The following is a 19,741-nucleotide window of genomic DNA, read 5'->3' as shown; positions in this document are numbered from 1 at the left end:
CCATTGGTTGGTGACGCGCATCTCTGTACAGGTTCCAGTCGCGTCATAGGCAGAGCCGCGCTCTGATTGGGCGAGGCTCCGTGAGCCGCGCTCTGATTGGGCGAGGTTTTCCATTGAGTTGAGCAGGTCCCGAGTGTCACGGAGGAGCTGGCTGTGACGTGTGCTGTCACGTGAGAGGAGCCGCGACCTGATTGGTCAGAGCTTCGTGTAATTAGACTTTCTCTTCTGCTTTTTAAGAGAGAGCTGGTGAGCGTAGTGGAATCGTGCTACACCAGAAGAGTTTTAAATTTCTGATTGGTTGAGGTTAACTTGTTTATTCATTCCTCAAGAAGAGGACGCTGCAGTGTCATAGAGAGGCCGCGACCGGATTGGTCGAGACTCGGTAGGCATTCTGGTTGGCTGAGCGCTGTGGAGCCACACGCTGATTGGTCAAAACACTTGTGCTGATGCACATTGTTTACTTTTTGCGGAGGATTTAGTTTTCCACACTATTAATGCCCAAAGCTTTGTTTTTATTATTAATTGTTTCTGATATTTACCACAACACATTTGCTATTAATTAGTGAATAATACAGGAGATACATTAGGACAATAGCAGCAAAAATAATTAGAGTAAGGATATTGATTATTAATTAGTACAATATTAGGTAAAAACAGTTGCTTAGCGTTGCAAATAGAGTTATAGTATTTACAGCACTATATATTAGGAAAGCCATTAAAAGAGTCTTTGATAAAATAGCATTGAGTTACAAACATGAGTTATTGGGATGATTATAAAAAAAAGCCGACATGGTTTCAAAAGGTGAAAAATTATTTTAAACCTGACAAGAAAATTGAGACACGTGGTGGTAAATTACTTCATAAGTACAAAACACCTGCAGCCTGTATGGAAGGCGAATATGGTTATCATACTGTAATTTGGTTTGATAACTGGATGCATTATACCAAAAATGATGGTGTACTAGCCTGGCCAGAAGATGGGTCATTTAATATGAAAATTTTACAAAATCTGAGAGGAAAAATGATGGATCTTGTGCCAAAGCCAAGACCACCACAATTTGAAGCCTTAGTTGAATGGGAGGTTGAGATGATGGAACTTGAACATGAAAGCAAGTGTACAGAACCTAAATATTCAAAATATGTTGTAAATAAGGAAACACATGAGGATAAAGTGAGACGCTGGAGAAAGACAGACATGTATGATGGTCTGTATCCAGTAAGAATAATGATTAATGAAGATTTAGAACATAAGACAGCTGGAAGAAGAATTGATGAGGAATTAGATGATGCAGTTTTAGAAGATATTTATGCCACTAAACCTAAACGGCCACCTTATCAAGCAGGTTCTCAATCTACCCCGAGAGTTTCTACAGAAACTTCTCCAAGTGCACCTCCTAGAGAAGTTGAGGAAGGTTCTCCCAGATTTTTAAAATTACCTGAAAGGGTAGGCTCAGTAAATAATTGTAGTACACCTAAAAGAAGCAGAGTTCCTTAACAAGAAAATAATTTTGTGAGAAATCAGGAAAGATTACCTGCTGATCAAGAAATTTCTAGTTACAATAAAGCAAAGCTAGATTTAATTCAACAATTGACAAAAGGCATGGAGCAGTTACAGTACCAGTAACTATTGGTCCTGTGGTACCAGTTTTTGATCAAGGAGATAATAGACAAACAGCCTTAACAGCTCCATTAAATGCAGAAATTCAAAAGGTTGCTGAAAAATTTTATTCAGAACTTTCAGAGATTCATAGAGAAAAATCTATGATGCCAAATTTAACATTACATGGAAGTTTGACAAGTTCGCAAACACCAACTGTGGCAGATTCAGATTCAGGTTTGTCAGAGAAAAGCTTAAACAGAACAGAATTATCTCAAAATGGAATGTCCCCTGAAGCTCCTGATTATAAAAAGCTTGATGTGGCTAAATTAAAAGCTGACCTGGAGGAATTCATCATTGGCACAATTGGTACTGATAATTTGAAATTGTATCAAGATGATGAATTATTGTTTATTTGCAAAAGCATTCAGTGGAAAACTAAAAACAGGTATGAACAACTGGAAGAAATGGCTGCTGAGTTAGAAATTGATTTGAGCAAACAAAAACATTTACAGAAACATTACAGGGTGGATTTCTCTGAGAGGGACATTGATAATTTAAATACTGCTGGAAGAATAACTCATATAGGAGAATTAATAGGTTTTCTCGGAAAATTAGGTGAATTAGGTAAATGGAGAATAAAATGGTCAAAGAAAGAACAAGATAAAAGATTAAGAAATGATGAAATTTCTGAATTTCCAATGAGAGAAATAGCTGGAGGAGGGTATGTACATGTTCCTTGGTCCAGACAGGATATTCTCCTGTTTACTAATGATTTTCCACGTTTGAGGGAAAAACCAGTTGAGTGGTACCGACAGGTAGACAGATTTATAAAGGTGTCAAAGGTTCTGTGGATTGATCTGGATGGATTCTTTGACATTGTTGTCCCATCAGATCTTTGGACAGAATGCAAGATTTCTGTGGATTGGCCAAAAGAAGAACCTGCCCGAGACAAAATTATAGGTGCCCCATCAAAAGATGTCATGGATCTTTATAATAAAGTAATTTATTGGCTGAAAGGAAAAATTCCCCCAAAAGAAGTGGACTGGGTTAAAATAGACAGAACAAATCAGGAACCAAAAGAATCAGTTCATTCATTTTATGAAAGGTTACTGTTAGTCTTTAAACAGTACAGTGGCTATGAAAAATTAAGTGAAAAAGACATGAGCCACTTTATATACAGATTTGTATATGACCTGAGACCTGAAATTGGTGACATGCTTAGAAATGGAATTGTTTGTTGGCAAGCACTATCAGTTGATGACATCCTGAGGAAAGCAAAATATTGCAGTGATGAGATAGATGCAAGGCAAAAGAATCTCAAGGAAAAAGCAATGTGGGCACAAGTGAAGGTAGCTGAGCAGCAACAACCACAACAGTTAGGCTCTATGCAATGGGAAAATTCAAGGGTAATTTTATTAATAATAATAAGCCAAAATTTAATGTAAATGTTGAAGAGCTGAAACAAAAGCTCCCATGTTTTAATTGTGGCGAAATTGGACACTGGAAGCGAGAGTGTAAAAACCCGTCCAGAAATTTAAAAAATAATTCATTGAATCCACAGGTGCAGTGTGAGTTAAATCCGCAGCAACAGCAACAGCTACAACAGCAGCGACAGCTACAGCGACAAATAGTGAACCAGACACAGCAAAGCCAGTTTCAGCAACAGAATCAGGTACAGCAGAATCAAATTCAGCAGAGTCAGTTACCTCAAGCACCATTCCCTGTAGTGCTAACACACAGAGATTTTCTCCTGAAACAGGTTTCTGTGGAAATAATTCGGTTAAAAATGTGTCAAAAGTTAACATGACAAGTGCTTCTCAATTTTGGTTAAAAGACAAAGAAGTGAATGATTCATCAGAGGATTACTCATGACGGTGCCTGAGAGAGGAGGAAGAGTGTGTGCTTGGACCCACTCTTAAGGTAGATCAGTCTGGTCCATTTGTTAATGGTAAAGTGAATGATAAAGATATCACTTTCCTTGTGGACACAGGTGCTACCCGTTCTACTGTTAGATCAGCAGAAATAGAAAACCTTCCTCTCTCGGGTGAGACAATTCAAGTTGTAGGTGTAGCTAATCAGCAAATTAAAACAAGTTTGACAGATTCAGTAAAGGTGGAGATAGGCAACTACAAAGATAAACACAGATTTCTAGTTTGTGACAGCAGTCCTGTGAATCTGTTAGGTTGTGATATATTATGCAAAATGAATTGCAGAATATATTGCTCACCAGAAGGCATTGAAATGCAAACAGCAGAAGAAGATGGGCTTTATAAATGGACTATGCTAATGGTTGAAGAGGAAAAAACACCAATATTTCCTGTATTTGATCAAAATGATTTGCCAGAAGAGCTCAAAGAGCCAGTTAATCCAGCAATTTGGGACCTAACAGGAAATGATATGGGTCTTATGAAAAATATTGATCCAGTAAAAATCACTGTTAAGCAGGGAATTGATTTTCCAAATGTTCCTCAATACAAAATGAAAGCAGAGACAATTGAGGGTGTCATTCCTGTAATTGAAAAATTCATAAGTCAAGGTGTGTTAAAAGAAGTTGAAAGCAGCCCATGTAATTCACCAATTATGGGTATTAAAAAGCCGAATGGAACATACAGAATTGATCAAGATTTAAGAAAAATTAATCAGATAGTTGTTCCATGTTGTCCCATTATTCCAAACCCTGCAGTAATTCTTTACCAGATTCCACATGATACTGAGTGGTATTGGGTCCCAATGCACCCAGAGAGTCAAATAATTTTTGCTTTCAGGTTCCAAGAGAGAATTCCCAGACAGGTAACTATTGAGAGAATTAAAATGATTCAAGCAATGGAATTCCCAAAGACACAAAAACAGGTAAGAATGCTCCTAGGCATGGTTGGTTACTGTTGCCAATGGATTAGTGCTTTCTCAGTATTTGCAAAACGATTGCAGAGACCGACAAAAGCAGATATAAAAGACCAAATTGTCCTGACAGAAATTAAACTTGAGGCCATTGAGCAATTTAAAAAGAGTTTGTGTGAAACTCCTGTTCAGGGCATGCCAGACTTCAACAAAAAAAATTGAGCTTCTTGGCAAAACAGCAGGGATAAAATGTGCTGAAAATGGAGAGAAAAATAATTATGTCTCAAAAGGCAATGAGCACGCAGGTACCATTGTTAAATTTTGTGCTCAGGAGTGGGTTGCAATCAATGGGGAAAGATTCAATGAACATGTTTCAAGCATCCTCATACTAATCTTTGCAATTCAGATATGGCAAGAATTAAAACAATTACAAGATGAGGCACATGATGTGGAGAAAAACACATGGTTTAAAGAAGTTTACAAAGATGGCGGACCTATTATGCCCAATTGCATGATTGCTGACATGGCACGGATGTACCATGGTCCAGGTCATTTAGGAAGAGACACAATGATTCAACTGTTCAGGGAAACATGTCTGACATGCCAGAAAAACAATCCAGATCAAAAGACAATTGAGAATTTGGGAACCATAGGCCGGGAGGGTGGTTCATTTGCAAAAATTCAAATAGATTTCTTTGAAATGCCCCAACATAACAAACTGAGATATGTCCTAGTCATCATTTGTTTACTTTCAAAATGGTTAGAAGCTTTTCCAACAAGAAAGAATGATACAGTTTCTGTATTCCATCAGTTGGGAACAGATATGGAAAAGGAGCAAGCTCATGATCTATTGCCAAAAGACTTGGTCAGAACAAAGGTTCATCGGAGGAGAAACTGTCTAGTACCCAAGTGGCAGAAAGCAAGTCAGGTGATACTAGTCACAACAGATACTGGATGGATGCATATCAGTAATACCCTTTGTGCACCTGTACCTGATAACACTGATGAAGTTAGTGAAGACACTACAACTGATTCAGACTCTGAAGAAGAAATTTTTGAAGAAAATACAGATCTTGAAGATCGACAAGATGGTCGACATCTGGATGATGATGTCAATGTGAATGAAACATTGAATGAAGAAGATCTAGAGATTGTGATTCTAGATTCAGAAAATGATGAAAATCTGATAGAAAAAGAATGTCAAGGAAAAGAAGAAGATTCAGAAGCAGAAGACTCTGAGCAAGACGAAAATCTAATCCAGGAGATTGAAAGGCAAAGGAGTAGCTCTGTGTGCGGGAACAAGAATCCTGAAACTGGGAAGCTGAAGGTGATCCCTGAAGAAGAGGAAGAATTACCAAGTACCAGCTGTAAGGATGATGTTCCTAATGGAGTGAAGCTGCCGAGTAAAGAAGTTCCTAGGTACGGATTTGAAGTCTCAGAAACAAATACAGATGGGAGTGATGAAGAGTCTGAAATAAGAAAATTCAGAAAAAGGGCTTGGAAAGCTGTATGTAAAGAAAGCAAGCCTAAGAAGAAACTCTTGAGAAAAGGTGATGTCTGGCCTAAAGATTTAAAGTTCAAATTTGAAGGGTCAAGTAAGAAGAGTGATTCAGACTAAAAAGAGCAAGCTGAAGAGAAAATTGAAATGATTACCAGGAAGAGCAAAAGACCATTGAGACCAAATGTAAAATACAAGTCTCCAGAATGGGCCTACATAACTATCCCTCCAATAATTGAGGAGCGCAGTAGCAGTCAAAATGGTGACAATGACTAGGTTTAGTTTTCTTTAAGTTGAGGTTTATTTTTGGCATAAGGCTGAAGAAATTGTGTTAGGGTGACACAAGGTCCAAGAAGATGTGTTAGCGGGAAACACTTTTATGTAAGACGCAAGGTCGAAGAAAACATGTTTTAGAATTTTTTTTTTTTAAAAGAGGGGGTATATACTATGTACTAATTTTTCAAAAAAAATTCAAAAATGTACTTTACTTTTTGTTTTTTTTGTTTTGTTTTATACTACTCAGATTGATATTTGTTTTGTTGGTGCAATTCAAAATGTAGTTATGCAATTTAAAACTTAGTTACCTAAATTCATTGGGGGGTTGGGGATTCAAAGATGGAAAGGATCCAACTTAGCTGAATAAAGAAAGGGTAAAGGATATAGAATTAGTAAGATGTAAGACTCAATACTAATTATGAGAGTTGCAGATATATAGATGAAATTAGAGTTTAAATACTAATCCAGAGAAAGCCTGAAACATGTTCAATAGATAAAAATTTCTAAAATTTTTGGGTGTTGTTTGGTGATTTTAAAATCACCAGATGAGGGAGTTGATGAAGCGGGCTTCAGAAAATATTTTATTCTGACTCGTGGATTTAATTCCCCATAACATGAACTAATCAATTAATGAGTTGTTGCATGATTTGTTTAATTAACACAACCTAGATTAAGTTTGCACCACACATATACACGCGGGAAACTAATTACATGTGCTCTTGTTGCATTTGCAAGTCTGTTTTGTAACACATGATTAATATTGTCTTGTTTGTTATGTCTGTCCTATTGTCTTTGTCACTATTAATATGCGGCTGATCATTCATGGCATGTGCTTTTTATATGTGCTTACATGTATGTCCTATGTTGTGTTTGTCTGTCTGTGTATCATTTAATCATCTTTTTACTCTTTCAGAAACATAAAGCTGGATTACATGAAGAATGGTAGATATTTTATGTGCTGCTTTAAATGTTTGCTTTTGCTAAATGTTTTTCTATTAGTGGGTTAATTAATAATTAGCAAGGGATTGGGTGGTACAGAAGGGTTTGCTTTACCTGAATTAATCACTCTTTTTGTGTTTGTTTAAATATTAGCTCAAGAATGGTTTGAGGGCCTAGTCTCTGTTTCTGAAGAAAAGTTGGTCGGCCTGAACTGAGCAGAGTTGGAGCCAAGTGTACACGTTTTGGAAATCTTCCATGAGGAGCTTGTTTAACCTTCTTCTTGAATGGATTATGGCTCTGACTTTTGAAAAAAACTATGGCTCTAACAATGGAGCTTGTTTTCATGGACTGCTCTGGATGTTCTTTTACAAGGCCGAGGAAGTGGCAGGCATATTTCTGCCGAGCTTTGGTGGAAGTCAGATTGGCAACTTTTAATGTTGCAAAGCTCGGAAGCTGATGTCACTCTATGTCAATGGACAATGGCTTAGTAACGCGCTTATTCCCTGGACGTGGTAGTTGTGGTGGCCTGACAGCCATCAACCAATCACAGTGCTGAACTTTTCTAAAATATAACATTTAGTTAAATTTGAGAGCAAAAATGATATAAAATTGGCTCTCTTGAAGGGTTTGGGGCTGTCTGTTCCAGAGGGCGAAGTGCTGTCCGATTACCTTGGGATTGTAAGCATTTCTACTGTTTATTATTTGTTTCCCTTTCAGGTCAGAAAACTAACTTAGAGAATAAGATTTATGTTTTCTTAAGTTCATTATTTTGATCAATACTGATTTGACAGTTAACATTGTGCCAATGTTTAATGCATTTAACTGAATTAATAAAACTAAATGTTTGATTTAATAAAGAGAGTTAATAAAGATTTTTTTCAATTATGAATTTAAAAATAAACTTTTAAAATGACAAGCTGGTCTTGTTTATTGTAGATAGTTTATAGCTTAAAAACAAATACATATTAGATACATTCACCTCATGATTCAGCTGCTCTAATGTTTCTTATGGGCCTGGTATTGATTGGTAAGTGTGATAGTAGATTGAGACATCATTTATAAAGTATTTTAGTTGCAGCGCTGGATCAGTGGAAATTGTAATGTGGTATTAGAGGACAAACTGGGCACCCCTCTTGTCCTTGTATTTTGTGATATCCCACCAACCACTCTGTATCCTAATGATTTCAGGAGATGTCTTTGCGCCAGGATGATGACATCTAAGTTGTCGAGACCTCTTCGCTCCTCGGGCTGATACCCTTTTCTATATAGTGACCCCCGTGAGAAAAAGAAAACGACTCTGCTAATAAAGACAAGCTTTGCTGTCAACAATGTAAGCAGTTATCTCTTCCCCCTAAGAAAATCTAGACTGCAAGTCGATCTACTTTCCATGCTTTCTTAGTGTAGCACATAGAAGTAGGCATTGGGGTGTTAGGTTCTAGGCGACATTTTAACCATGTTAGAAAAGTTCATTTCATTCTCATTATTTATAACATGTCTTTTTGCATTTTTTATATTATTCTGTGTAGTTGTTTTACATGTACTGGGAAACAGATTGTTCCTGTAGTAATAAATACTTGTATTTGAAAGTGTTCCTTCTTCTTAGTACAGAGTGTGGAATACTGTGAATAACGAAATAGGGTTTGTTCCTATTTCAACTTGTGCCCCTGATGCCTTTATTTGGATTGTTAGTAACCCACAAGCAGTGCTTCTATCTCAATTACACATTGATTAGTGTTTTGCAGGGCTACAATAGTCTGTATTTCACAATTATCTCTGGTGCACTGAACCAAGTTTATGTGTGTAACGCGTGGATGGGAAAGCACACCATGTAGAGGTACGCCAAAGTCTTACACAACAAAACCGCCACAACAAAACCGCCACAACAACACCTGTAGTCCCTCATCACATTCAGCTACTACTTTTTTTTAAGCCATTGCCGCATCCCTGCGTCTTACATCTCAAGTCAAGTCAAGAGGAATGTTTAATTAGACCAATGGTATTTAAACAACATAAAACACATACAGTCACCCTGTCTAAACATTAAATAGTAAATATTACAATATTTAATATTACGGCATCAAAAATTCATACACCAGCCATTCAGTTAAAATATGTAAAAACAATAATACTAGATACCCCTTCATACTCCAATAATTATAAACACCTTGCTTCTCCTTGTGCTCAGCAGTCGCTTGGAGTGCTGTAGTGATCTGTAAAGCTGTGGCTGTGCTGGGTGAGGCGGAGTAATGGAGGAGTGGTGGTGATGAGTGGAGCGAGGCACACCCAGAGAAGGTGTCTACGGTGCTGTTATTGGACAGAGTCAATAATTCCTGGCATTTACAGCTTTCAGCCTGAGTTGGGCCCTGCTGGATTCTTGGGGACACCATTTGGATTGTTTTCAAAGGGATCTTCAAGGGACTCTTCGCGACCTTTGGGGCGTTGCTGGCTTCCTCTCTGTCTGACTGTTTTTGCCTGCCTCATCCTCAGCCCAGTCTTCATATGCAAGGCTGGCAAAGGCTGGTGTTAGTCAGTATTTCTCCCTTTGCTCGCTACCCACAGAAGTCAACAGAAGTCATTAGAAGTCAGTGAATATAGCTAAGGAAAAGTGTAGTTGAAGTCACCTGTCTAGTTCTCCTTGGCGTTTATTTAGTCTGCCCTCCTGCTGCATTAGACCATAATTACATTTGTAGACAATAGACAGCATACAACATTGTATTCCATTATGAGAACTTGTAGCTCAATTCTGTTGCAAGGTTAGCATTTGAGTAAAACACAAAGACTTAAGGTTACGAAGCAGCCAAGAGAGACACTGTGGCCAACAAGAACTCTTGGTGTCATAACAGAATTATCGCATATGATGCACGTCTGTCTAATTCAACTACGGCATTTAAGCTGACAAAGGGCATAACAGAATATTTTAAACTGTCTATGAAATCCATGAGCCCTATCACAAGTGCACAAGGTAACAAGGAGGAATGAGGCAATGTGCACGGCAAAAGACTTCCTAACAAATGCAATCTATGCATTGAAGGTTCAGTGGAATTGGAATGGAATGGAATGAGACTTATATTGCGCGAACTTAGCCCGGGGGGGCATCAAAGCGCATAGCTACACAGAGATAGGGGCAAGAGGGCAGACAAGACAAGAAGTAGGTTAGTAGGCCTGAGAAAAGAGCCAAGTCTTCAGGTGCTTCCGGAAAATCGACAGGGAGGGTTGGCTAGACAGTTCAGGAGGGAGACTATTCCATAGTTTCGGGGCAATGGTAGAGAAGGCTCGGCCACCCCATCTAGACTTTTTAAATCTGGGGATAGCAAGAAGATTCTTCGAGGAGGACCGAAGTGTTCTATTAGGCATGTAGGGGCTGATGAGGGTTTTTATGCCTTCCGAACCAGCACCAAATAGAGCTTTGTGTGTAAGACAGATGATCTTAAAGGAAATCCTGGCTTGTATAGGAAGCCAGTGGAGATCCTTCCTGGCTTGGGTTACTGATGAAAGCCTAGGTAAATTTAGGACCATCCTGGCTGCAGCATTTTGAACAGTTTGAAGGCGATGGAGGGATTTCTTATTGATGCCTCCATACAGCGCATTGCAGTAATCTAACCTGGAGGACACCAGGGCCACAGTTGACTGCTTGCGTGCCTCAGATGACAAGTATGGAGCAATCTTTTTAAGCATCCGGATGATGTTGCAGCAGGTGGATACTGTTCTATTGACCTGAGGATCAAAAGAAAGGGCTGGGTCCATAAGAACACCAAGGTTCCTAGCCGAGTTGGTGGGATGGGGGCAATTTCCCAGGGCTGGTGGCCACCAGTCTCCTGACCAGATGTCATGGCTTCCCCCAAAGATGAGAACCTCTGTCTTCTCCCCATTCAGTTTTAGGTAGTTTCGCACCATCCAATTTGATACAGCCTCCATACAGGTTCTAAATTTGGAGGCCGCTTCTGTGATGGGTAGGGTGGTGGATACGATAATCTGGGTGTCATCTGCATATGACAAGATTTGATATCCAAAAGATCGTACTACCTCGGCAAGTGGGGTTACGTAGATGTTAAACAAAAGAGGGCTCACTTAAATTAGTTAAAGTGTAGTGATGTGCTGGTGAAAACCGATATGTGAACAAGGCAAAGCACGTAGAGCACCTAGAGTAGCAGATTATGCATATCTTGAAAATCTTTTAATCCTTACCAGTTGACCTTCTGTGTTGAAAGTACGTTTGAAGCTCCAAGGCATAAAATGGAGCAGTCTGGGAACCAAACAGATCCTTACAAATCCACCACAATTTCAAGAGACAGTCCACCTTTGTCACCGGTCACCACTATTTTTAAGGGCCCACTCTACTGACACGAAATACTGGACGTGTACATCCCCCGCAGCTGACCTCATGCACCTTCTTTTCCTTTGCCCCTCTGTTATTTGTTTTTTGAAGCAAATTTGGTCCTATATTTCTCCTATGTTTAACATTTTCATTCCATTTATAATCCCATTCTTTTTCTCTGGAAGTTTGTTTGAGTCCTTGAATCTCTCTGTTTATAAGCATGGCCTTTTTGACCTTATGTTGGCTTTAGCTTTTCAACAAATAGCACTTAATTGGAAAAAAACAACAAAACTTTCTGCTCAACATTGGTGGAATAACTTGTGCCATCTTCATCGATGGATATTGCTTTTGCCTCCTCTTGGTTGATAGAGATCTATTTTGGTTGCCTCTTACTGCTTATTTAGGCAAAATAGTATTAACAAAGAATTTTTGTTTAAATTCAGAAAATTGTAAACCTCCGTAATTGTTTAATTTCTCTGTTCTTTTTCTCTCTAGCCTCTTGGTGGCATAATGTATTTTATAATTACAATAAGATTTCTGTTTACATCCATTTGTAGATTTGCAATATTACATATGCTTTAGCTGTAAGAGTATCTTCTTCCTACCTTATCTCCCACCCCCTCCTTCTCCCCTCACCCTTTATTCCTTTATAAAACTTAAACAGCTTTCTTTTTTGCTCTTATGTCAAGCTATTTAGTTTGTTTCTCTTTAATATGATATTTTTTGTATTTGCTGGTCTTATGTAGTTCCTGTTATTATTTAAATAAAGCTTTTTAAACATAAAAAAATGATTGAACTAGTTTGCCTACAGGAAACATGCATAGGGGCATCGTCATCACTGGAGGGTTTTACTGAGTACGTTACTCTAGTTACCCTAATTGGGGTGGCCTAATTGGGGTGGCCACCCGACATGTGGCATTACCATCTACAGCCACACCTCAGTTGATGTGGAGGTAATTAAACTCTTGACTAGGTTAAATTAGATCATTATTCTGTCACTAAATTGCATGAGGCCATAACCGATCATCAATCAAAAATCCATCATAATATACTACATCTATGTTAACTCCAAAAAATGTAAGAAAAAGGTAACTATAGGGCAGTTGATTCAAGTCATCAGGGAGGTTATTAGTAAAGACCCAAATGAATTGTGGGTCATTACAGGAGACTTCAATTCCTTCCTATTTGAAGTTAACAGTCAGTCTGAATTTCAGGACATAGATGATATACATGGGAACTACCGCGACCCCTCCATCCCGGCTGTAGTTGCAGATATGAAGTCTGATTTTAAAAAAAAGGGAAATCTTTAGCCAATGAGCTCGACAATCTACGTATGCAGACCCTGGATGGCCGCTTTGATTTGGATAAACCAGCTGCTTAAGCTCATCTTTCCCTGCAGTAGCAAGCCATCTTGGATTATATGTGTATATTTTTGACTTTGCGATCACCCGAAATTTAGTAAGCGATCCTTCTCTCCGAAAATCATAATAAATCATAACTTGGGATCAAGAGCTCCACCAGCCCCATAGAATGTTAATTTACTTTGCTGAGGTGGAACACACTGTAGAACTCAACTGGCAGGCAGGACAGAAGCTGTTGATGGGGATGCAGCAAAGAATCCAGAGCCTCTTAAAAGAAGAGCGGACCTGGCCTCATTTATTAACAGATGGCCTCACTTTACCGCAGAGATATTGGAAATCCCCTCGAAACAACAGAAAGCGCTATCATTCTCAATAAAAGACAATCACTTGCCGCTGGCCTAATCTCTGCGGATTTTTCAGAACTAAGGAAACTACAGACATCTTTAAACAGAACTGTGAGGCATTGGAAGCACTGCTGCAGTGATGGAACCTTAGGAATGGAACAGGAAAAAGGTAAAGAAGAAAAGCAATTGATCATGAATGCATGAAGCAGCTCAATATAAATATTCCCGGAAATTCTGGTCCACTGTAAGTCTTTATCTAGCTAATCAAACGAAGTCTCATTCAATGAATATTCTCTACCAGATGTGAGGATCAGCTACATCTCAAAGCTTTACTATGACAGCTGCATTCCACCAGATGAGATTGCACCAGAAGGTCCTCAATCCAAGTGTAAGCTAAAGAGGGCACACTGATGCAGTATGCTGTCAGTCACAACCGGTGCAGGTAAGAGCGGTGGGGCGGTAAGGCGGGGTGGGCGAGGCAGGGGGGGAGTCGACAGACGGCAGAATAGGGAAAATATAAATAAATAAATAAAATCCCTTACCTTGCTCTCGCCGCATCGCTGAGTCGGCAATGAGGCGAGTGCAAGGTAAGTAGTTTTATAAAATTTTTAATGTTATTTTCCCTATTCCGTCGTCTATCGACTCACCCCCCACTTCCACCCCACCATACCACTCTTACCTGCACCGGACACCCCTGTATGCTGTAGAGGCAGCTATCAGATCCATCCGCAATAGTGTCCCAACAGTATGCCAGCTTCCTTTTTTAAATTAATGATGAATCAGTTTGTGCCCTCGGTACAATACTAGTTTAACATGTGGTCATATTCTTGATAGTTGGAGAGGCTTTCTGTTGGCACTAATACATGAAAAAGGAGTCAAACAAAGCCCAACAAAACGGTGTCCCACAGCATAGAAGAGTCATTCCTTTATTTCTAACAGGATTCACAAAAGGTTGTGGCATTCAGGACAATCTCTGGTGCTGCCCATTTTTGTGGAAAACACTTTGGTCAATAAAAATATTCAGTTATATGCTGCCTTAATCAATTTTCCTGCTCCCTTGAATTACGTTTATAGAGGTAATCTTTGGGCAAAGCTTACTAAATGTAGTAGCCCCCAGCCTTTGTTGAACAAGGGAATAAAGCAAGGCTGCAAGTTGGCGCCCCTACTTTGTAACGTATATCTTCCTGATATTTGCAAGCCCCCCCTTTCAGAAAGAGCCTTTCCTCCTTAGCTTGCTGACCAAAAAATCAACATCCTCCAGTACGATGATGATGCTATCTTTCTGTATCAAATTGGATTTGGTCTGCAAAGGCAACTGGTCAATCTAGCTAGATACTGTAGAGCTAATTGGAGTAAAATCAATGTGAACAAAACAAAGGACATAGGCCCACATGTATCAACAATGCCATTTGCGATTCCTTATTAGTGAAAAATAAGGAATAGCAAAAGTCTATGCATGAAGAAATCGCTAATAAAATTGCGATTTCTTAATATTCCTTAATTGCGAGTCGCAAATTGCGAGTCGCAATTAAGGAATACCTCCCCATTCATTCCTATGGGCCTAGAGGCCCATAGGAATGAATAGGAAGACATTCTCAATTTGCGAATCGCAATTAGCGATTCGCAAATTGAGAATGCGATTTCAAGGTGCAGAGGTGTCCAAAGGACACCCTGTTGCACCCCTGAAATTGATCTGTGCACATATGTTGCACACACACATGCCCTTAGGGCATGTGTGTGTGCAACATGAAACTTTGAAAAATGCACTGAAGTACATTTTTTAAAGTTTTTGCAAATTACCATGAAGTTGAACTTCATGGTAATTTCCTACTCCTATTAGCGAAATCGCTATTTTTTTTTACTTTGATGCATTGCATTTAAGGAATCTCAATTTGGGATTCCTTAAATGCAATCGCAATTTAAGGAATCTCAATTTAGAGATTCCTTAAATTGCGATTTTTGCATTTGGGATGATACATCCCAAATGCAAAAATACCGGTTGGCAAAGGGGCATATTCTGAGAATCTGCCCGTTTGCGACCGGTTTTTTGCTTGATGCATGTGGCTGAGAGTCTTTGGGAGACAATTATAAAGACAGGCCTCTCACTGATTGGCAAGGACTAGATTGATAGTGACAAGTTCTAAATTTATGGGGGAATGGTTTGAGGAGGGCAAAGGGGCCATGCTTCCGAAAACGTTTATTAGAAATGTAACACATTTTTTAGGTAGTAGGTAGTACCTCCTGGCTTTTTGTTAAAGAATGTCTCCTGTCCTGATATAAGCCAACTCTGCAAAGCCGTGCAGTGTAAACGTTTGCCAACTATACTGTATGGCATGATTGCCCTCAAGGACAAACTGAGAGACTGGCTAGAAATAATACAATGTACCTGCTATCGCCACACATTCCGGCTCCGGAATGCCTCATCCCAATCACAGTTAATAGTGGAGTTCAACCTGATCATTTCTAAACTACTTCCTCTATCCAGATTTCTTCCTTACTGTAACAAGTTAAAAAGTTCTGTGGCTAATACCCTGAAGTTTTATCTCTGGGCTGTGTCAAAAAGGGCTTGAATTCAAGGGAAGAGTGGGACCGCATCATTGGAGCAGTTTAATATTTCTGCTTCATCGCGATTTGATCTGATTTGATCTAGAACATTATATGGTGGTTTAGCGGCTATTTACGTGTGTCTGTGTGATTGAGTAATCGCACATCCATGTGTATAATGGCCATACTTCATCCTGGCTGTCTGGATATATAGAACATAGGTCCCGAGCAACCACTAATCACATGATTTCTGGCGTCACCAGTTAGGTACCTATTTGCTTTTAATGCTCTTTGCACATAGGTAATACTTTGAGCCTCACCTTTAATAAAGTTTTCTTTGACATACCCCTAATTACGGCGCACAATGCTTGGGCTATGCAGATATTTTTGGAAAACTGGCTTATCCAGCTTAACTATAACCATCTCAATATTTACATTAAAATATGAAGTATAATATATCTACATATATAAGGCTCGGAGTGCAATGTGTATCTTTGAATATTAAATATCTTTTCCATTGCTACAGGGATTATTAGAAAATAATGTTTACAAATAGTCTTTCGTAGACATTATAAACGCGGCACACATGTCGGAAGTCTTTCTTCACTGCCTATCACTTCCGCGTTCGTCACTAAAAACGCCCACGGACAATCGAGCTCAGGTACTTATTGCGGTGCGGTTTCTGCAGATGTTAGTATCCGGCACTACGAGCAGACATCCACGCGGGACGTTCGAGACCCTTTTACAAGAGGTAAATGGTTGATATGGGAGGCATTATTTTTAATGCGCTGTCATTTGAGGGATACGTTTTGAGACACAGCTTGTGTCTGTTTTTTGCCTTCTCTTAACATGCAGGGCTAACACGGAGGTATTCCCTCGTGTCGGGTCGAGGGTATTCTTTTGGAACCCTGAACCCCCGGAAAGTCGTAAACGCTCCCATTGAAGAGTGAAAGTCGCCATTGATCATAGAGTTACCGCGTGCATTGGACGCAGCGTTTTTTAATTCTTTGTGAGTATACCCAGAGACTCGTGTTAATAGTTTTTGGCTACATCTGGTGGCTGTTTAGCTAATAATGGCATATCCTTTATTTTCAGCTCCCAGCCATTACGCTGGATGTGCCATCAATACTGAATCGATGATAAAGGTTCTCGCCAATTGTTTCACTCAGTAAGTAATAAGGGTGGATAGCCACCATTATGTGTATGATTCACTGTGACGCTTTTTCGTTATCCTGGCGTCAGTGGCACGCTATGTGCAGATTTAGTTATGACGCTTTCTTTTTATTCTGGCATCACTGGCACGCTATGTGCAGATAGAGATATGAGGACTGTGATAGTCATCCATAACTTCGTGTAATAGAGTTGCGGTCTGGCACGATATATTGCTACCTATAAATGTGGTAGAAATAAGATGTTATCCAGGAAGGCTATGCCATCAACATCTTAGTGTAACTATCTCCAACTAGATCGATAAGAAGCTTTTTTGTGGTAAAGTAGATATATGCCACTTAACTAAAATATGTGGCATAGTTTGAGCCAACTGTGTTAGCTATAGAAGTAAGCATTGGCCTTGATATACACTAAATGTGATATTCATTCATTTTGCAATTAGGAATTCTGTGTATTTAAAGAAGATATTTCGCTGGACGAATATCTCTACCACACGATAAGGAGGCAGCGTACCCCTTATGATACACTGCTATACCCTTTGCTTGCTCGAGGTAGGTGATATACCATGACTCTCCGCATTGCCACCTCTCCCATGTTTATTTATGTAGTGATTTCTTCATTAAAACCCAGACCATGTAATAATGTTTGACCACATATTCTTGGATTTGAAACTTGGTGACATAAGAAAGGCTGTTTATACTGACGTTAAATATGATGAGCTTACCTATTTGATGAGTTTACCTATGTGATGATATGAATTCATTGGTCTTGGGCTATCAATTGGCTAGCCCTATATGTATTTGATGTTGTATGTTTTGTATATTGGAAGCAATGTTTATGTGTGTTTAAAAACTTAGCCAGATACATTATGTTTTTTAGGGATATTGTTTTTAACTTCTGTTGTTAAATTTCATCTGTTGTGTCTATAAGTTATGACTAAGACTGATTTTATTTAATTTTCAGAAGTATTGGGAAACATTTATACACATTGTCCTGATGAAGGCGGGTTTTAACTGAACATACCGCCGAAACGCGTCGATGCAAGGAGTTAATCCGGGATGATAAACTGAGGGAAATTCAAAATAACTGTTTAGTGTTTGAGTTTAGTCCTTTTTCCCTGAAGCTCCTTTTTTATTGGAATGTTGATTTTATTGATTATTGTTTCATCCTGTATGTGTTTCCCGATTTTTAGTTTTTAATTTATGTAATGTATGCTAATAAATTGTTTTAAATACTTTATTTCTTTAGAGTGTTTTCACATGTTTTGAAGTTTTTACCTATTTTCATTGCTTCCTTGTTATATGGTTGGTATCTGTCAGATCACTGTTTGTTTGTTAGTACCTATGTATTAATGTTAATTCGCCCAAAGGGAATTATTATTTTTTGACTTGTGTCAATTGTGGAACCCTATCCCTTTGGCTTTGGGGTCCCTCTCTCTTTTATTAGAGATTATTTAAGGTAGCTCCAGGTAGTCGACTTATTTGGAAAGATCTTTAACCCCTTCACTGCGGTGGCTATTCCGCCGCAGTGCTAAGGGGATGGGGCGGGCGCGCGGTGGGCGCATGCTGGTGACGAAACCGCTCCGTCACCAGCCACGGTTGCGCTGTGCTCATGACGGAGCGGTTCCCTCGCGGCCCCGCCCACTCAATGGAACGTTCAGCGCAGGCGCGGAATCCGCGCCACGCAGGCGTTCCGAGCGGGCCGCGACGGAACCGCTCCGTCATCAGCACAGCGCGACCGCGGCTGATGACGGAGGGGTTAAAGAATGTGGAAGTCATGAACCTCTGAAATAAGTGACTCCCAGACAAACTTTTTTCCACAATTTTGGAGAAACAGGCAAAACGGTTATCTGCTGAATTGTATCCTGAGGATTTGATAAAAAAAACCTCATGCTAATCATGCTCCCCCTTTTATAAAACCCTGGCGGCCACTTACAATCTGAAGTAGTCCTGGCCACTTGAACAGAAAACAGCTCTGGTGAGATACCCTTTGAGATCATCCCTTTAAAAGCCTTTTGGTATGGTTGACCGGGTAATGGCCTGGGTCTCTAGCTGCCAGGTTTGGGTTGGCTTCCGAGCCATTAGTTCATGTCATTTGCCTCTGCCCTCACCCATGCTCAGATGCCTGTCCATCAATAATAATCATTTGTATTTGTAAAGCGTAAACATATAACCCCTCAAGGGTTTCAAAGCACTGGGGACAATCAGGGAGATTAAGTGAGTTATTGCCCAGAGTCACATGATGCTGAGCTGCCGCCGACGATCCAACCGTGAACCCCGCACTCCGGAGTCATGTCGCTCTGGCCGCTGCGCCACACCTCTCCCTAAAACTTTCAAACTTGCGTAACTGCTGCGAATGTTTCCTTAAAGGATGAATCCGGTCAGATGAGGTTCCGTTTTCTCAAGTATATGACAACATTTAACAAAGAAGTGAACAAAGTGAATAATTGCTATCCTGAACTAGAGGAGGCTCACTAACTACTTGCCACTGTGATGACAGTCTGCATATTATGTTAAAAGACCTTCTACTCTATGCCCAGTATAGTGAATTCAACAGCCCATTTTGGAATTGTAGCACTTTATGATCCTTACTGCTTTGTAATTCATTTGTAATATTAATTTTAACAATCACTTGGCATAGTAGTTTTTTTAAATAGTTCTTTAAGCAAAATTGCTTTCATTACTTCTCTGTATGGTAAAAGGGACTGTCAGCAGACTTGCATATAAAGAGTCTTTCCTTCTCATACAATGTGTGGGAGGTATTCTACTATTCATTATAATATATTATTGGCTCACATATATTCAAATTCATGTTTTGTTTGTGATGGGCTGAAGATCTATAAACATTTATAGTTAA

This window comes from Lissotriton vulgaris, chromosome 7 (genome assembly GCF_964263255.1).
Source record: "Lissotriton vulgaris chromosome 7, aLisVul1.2, whole genome shotgun sequence".
NCBI classification, from domain to species: domain Eukaryota; kingdom Metazoa; phylum Chordata; class Amphibia; order Caudata; family Salamandridae; genus Lissotriton; species Lissotriton vulgaris.
The sequence above is the reverse complement of the archived record's forward strand: the minus strand, read 5'-3'. Positions refer to the sequence as shown.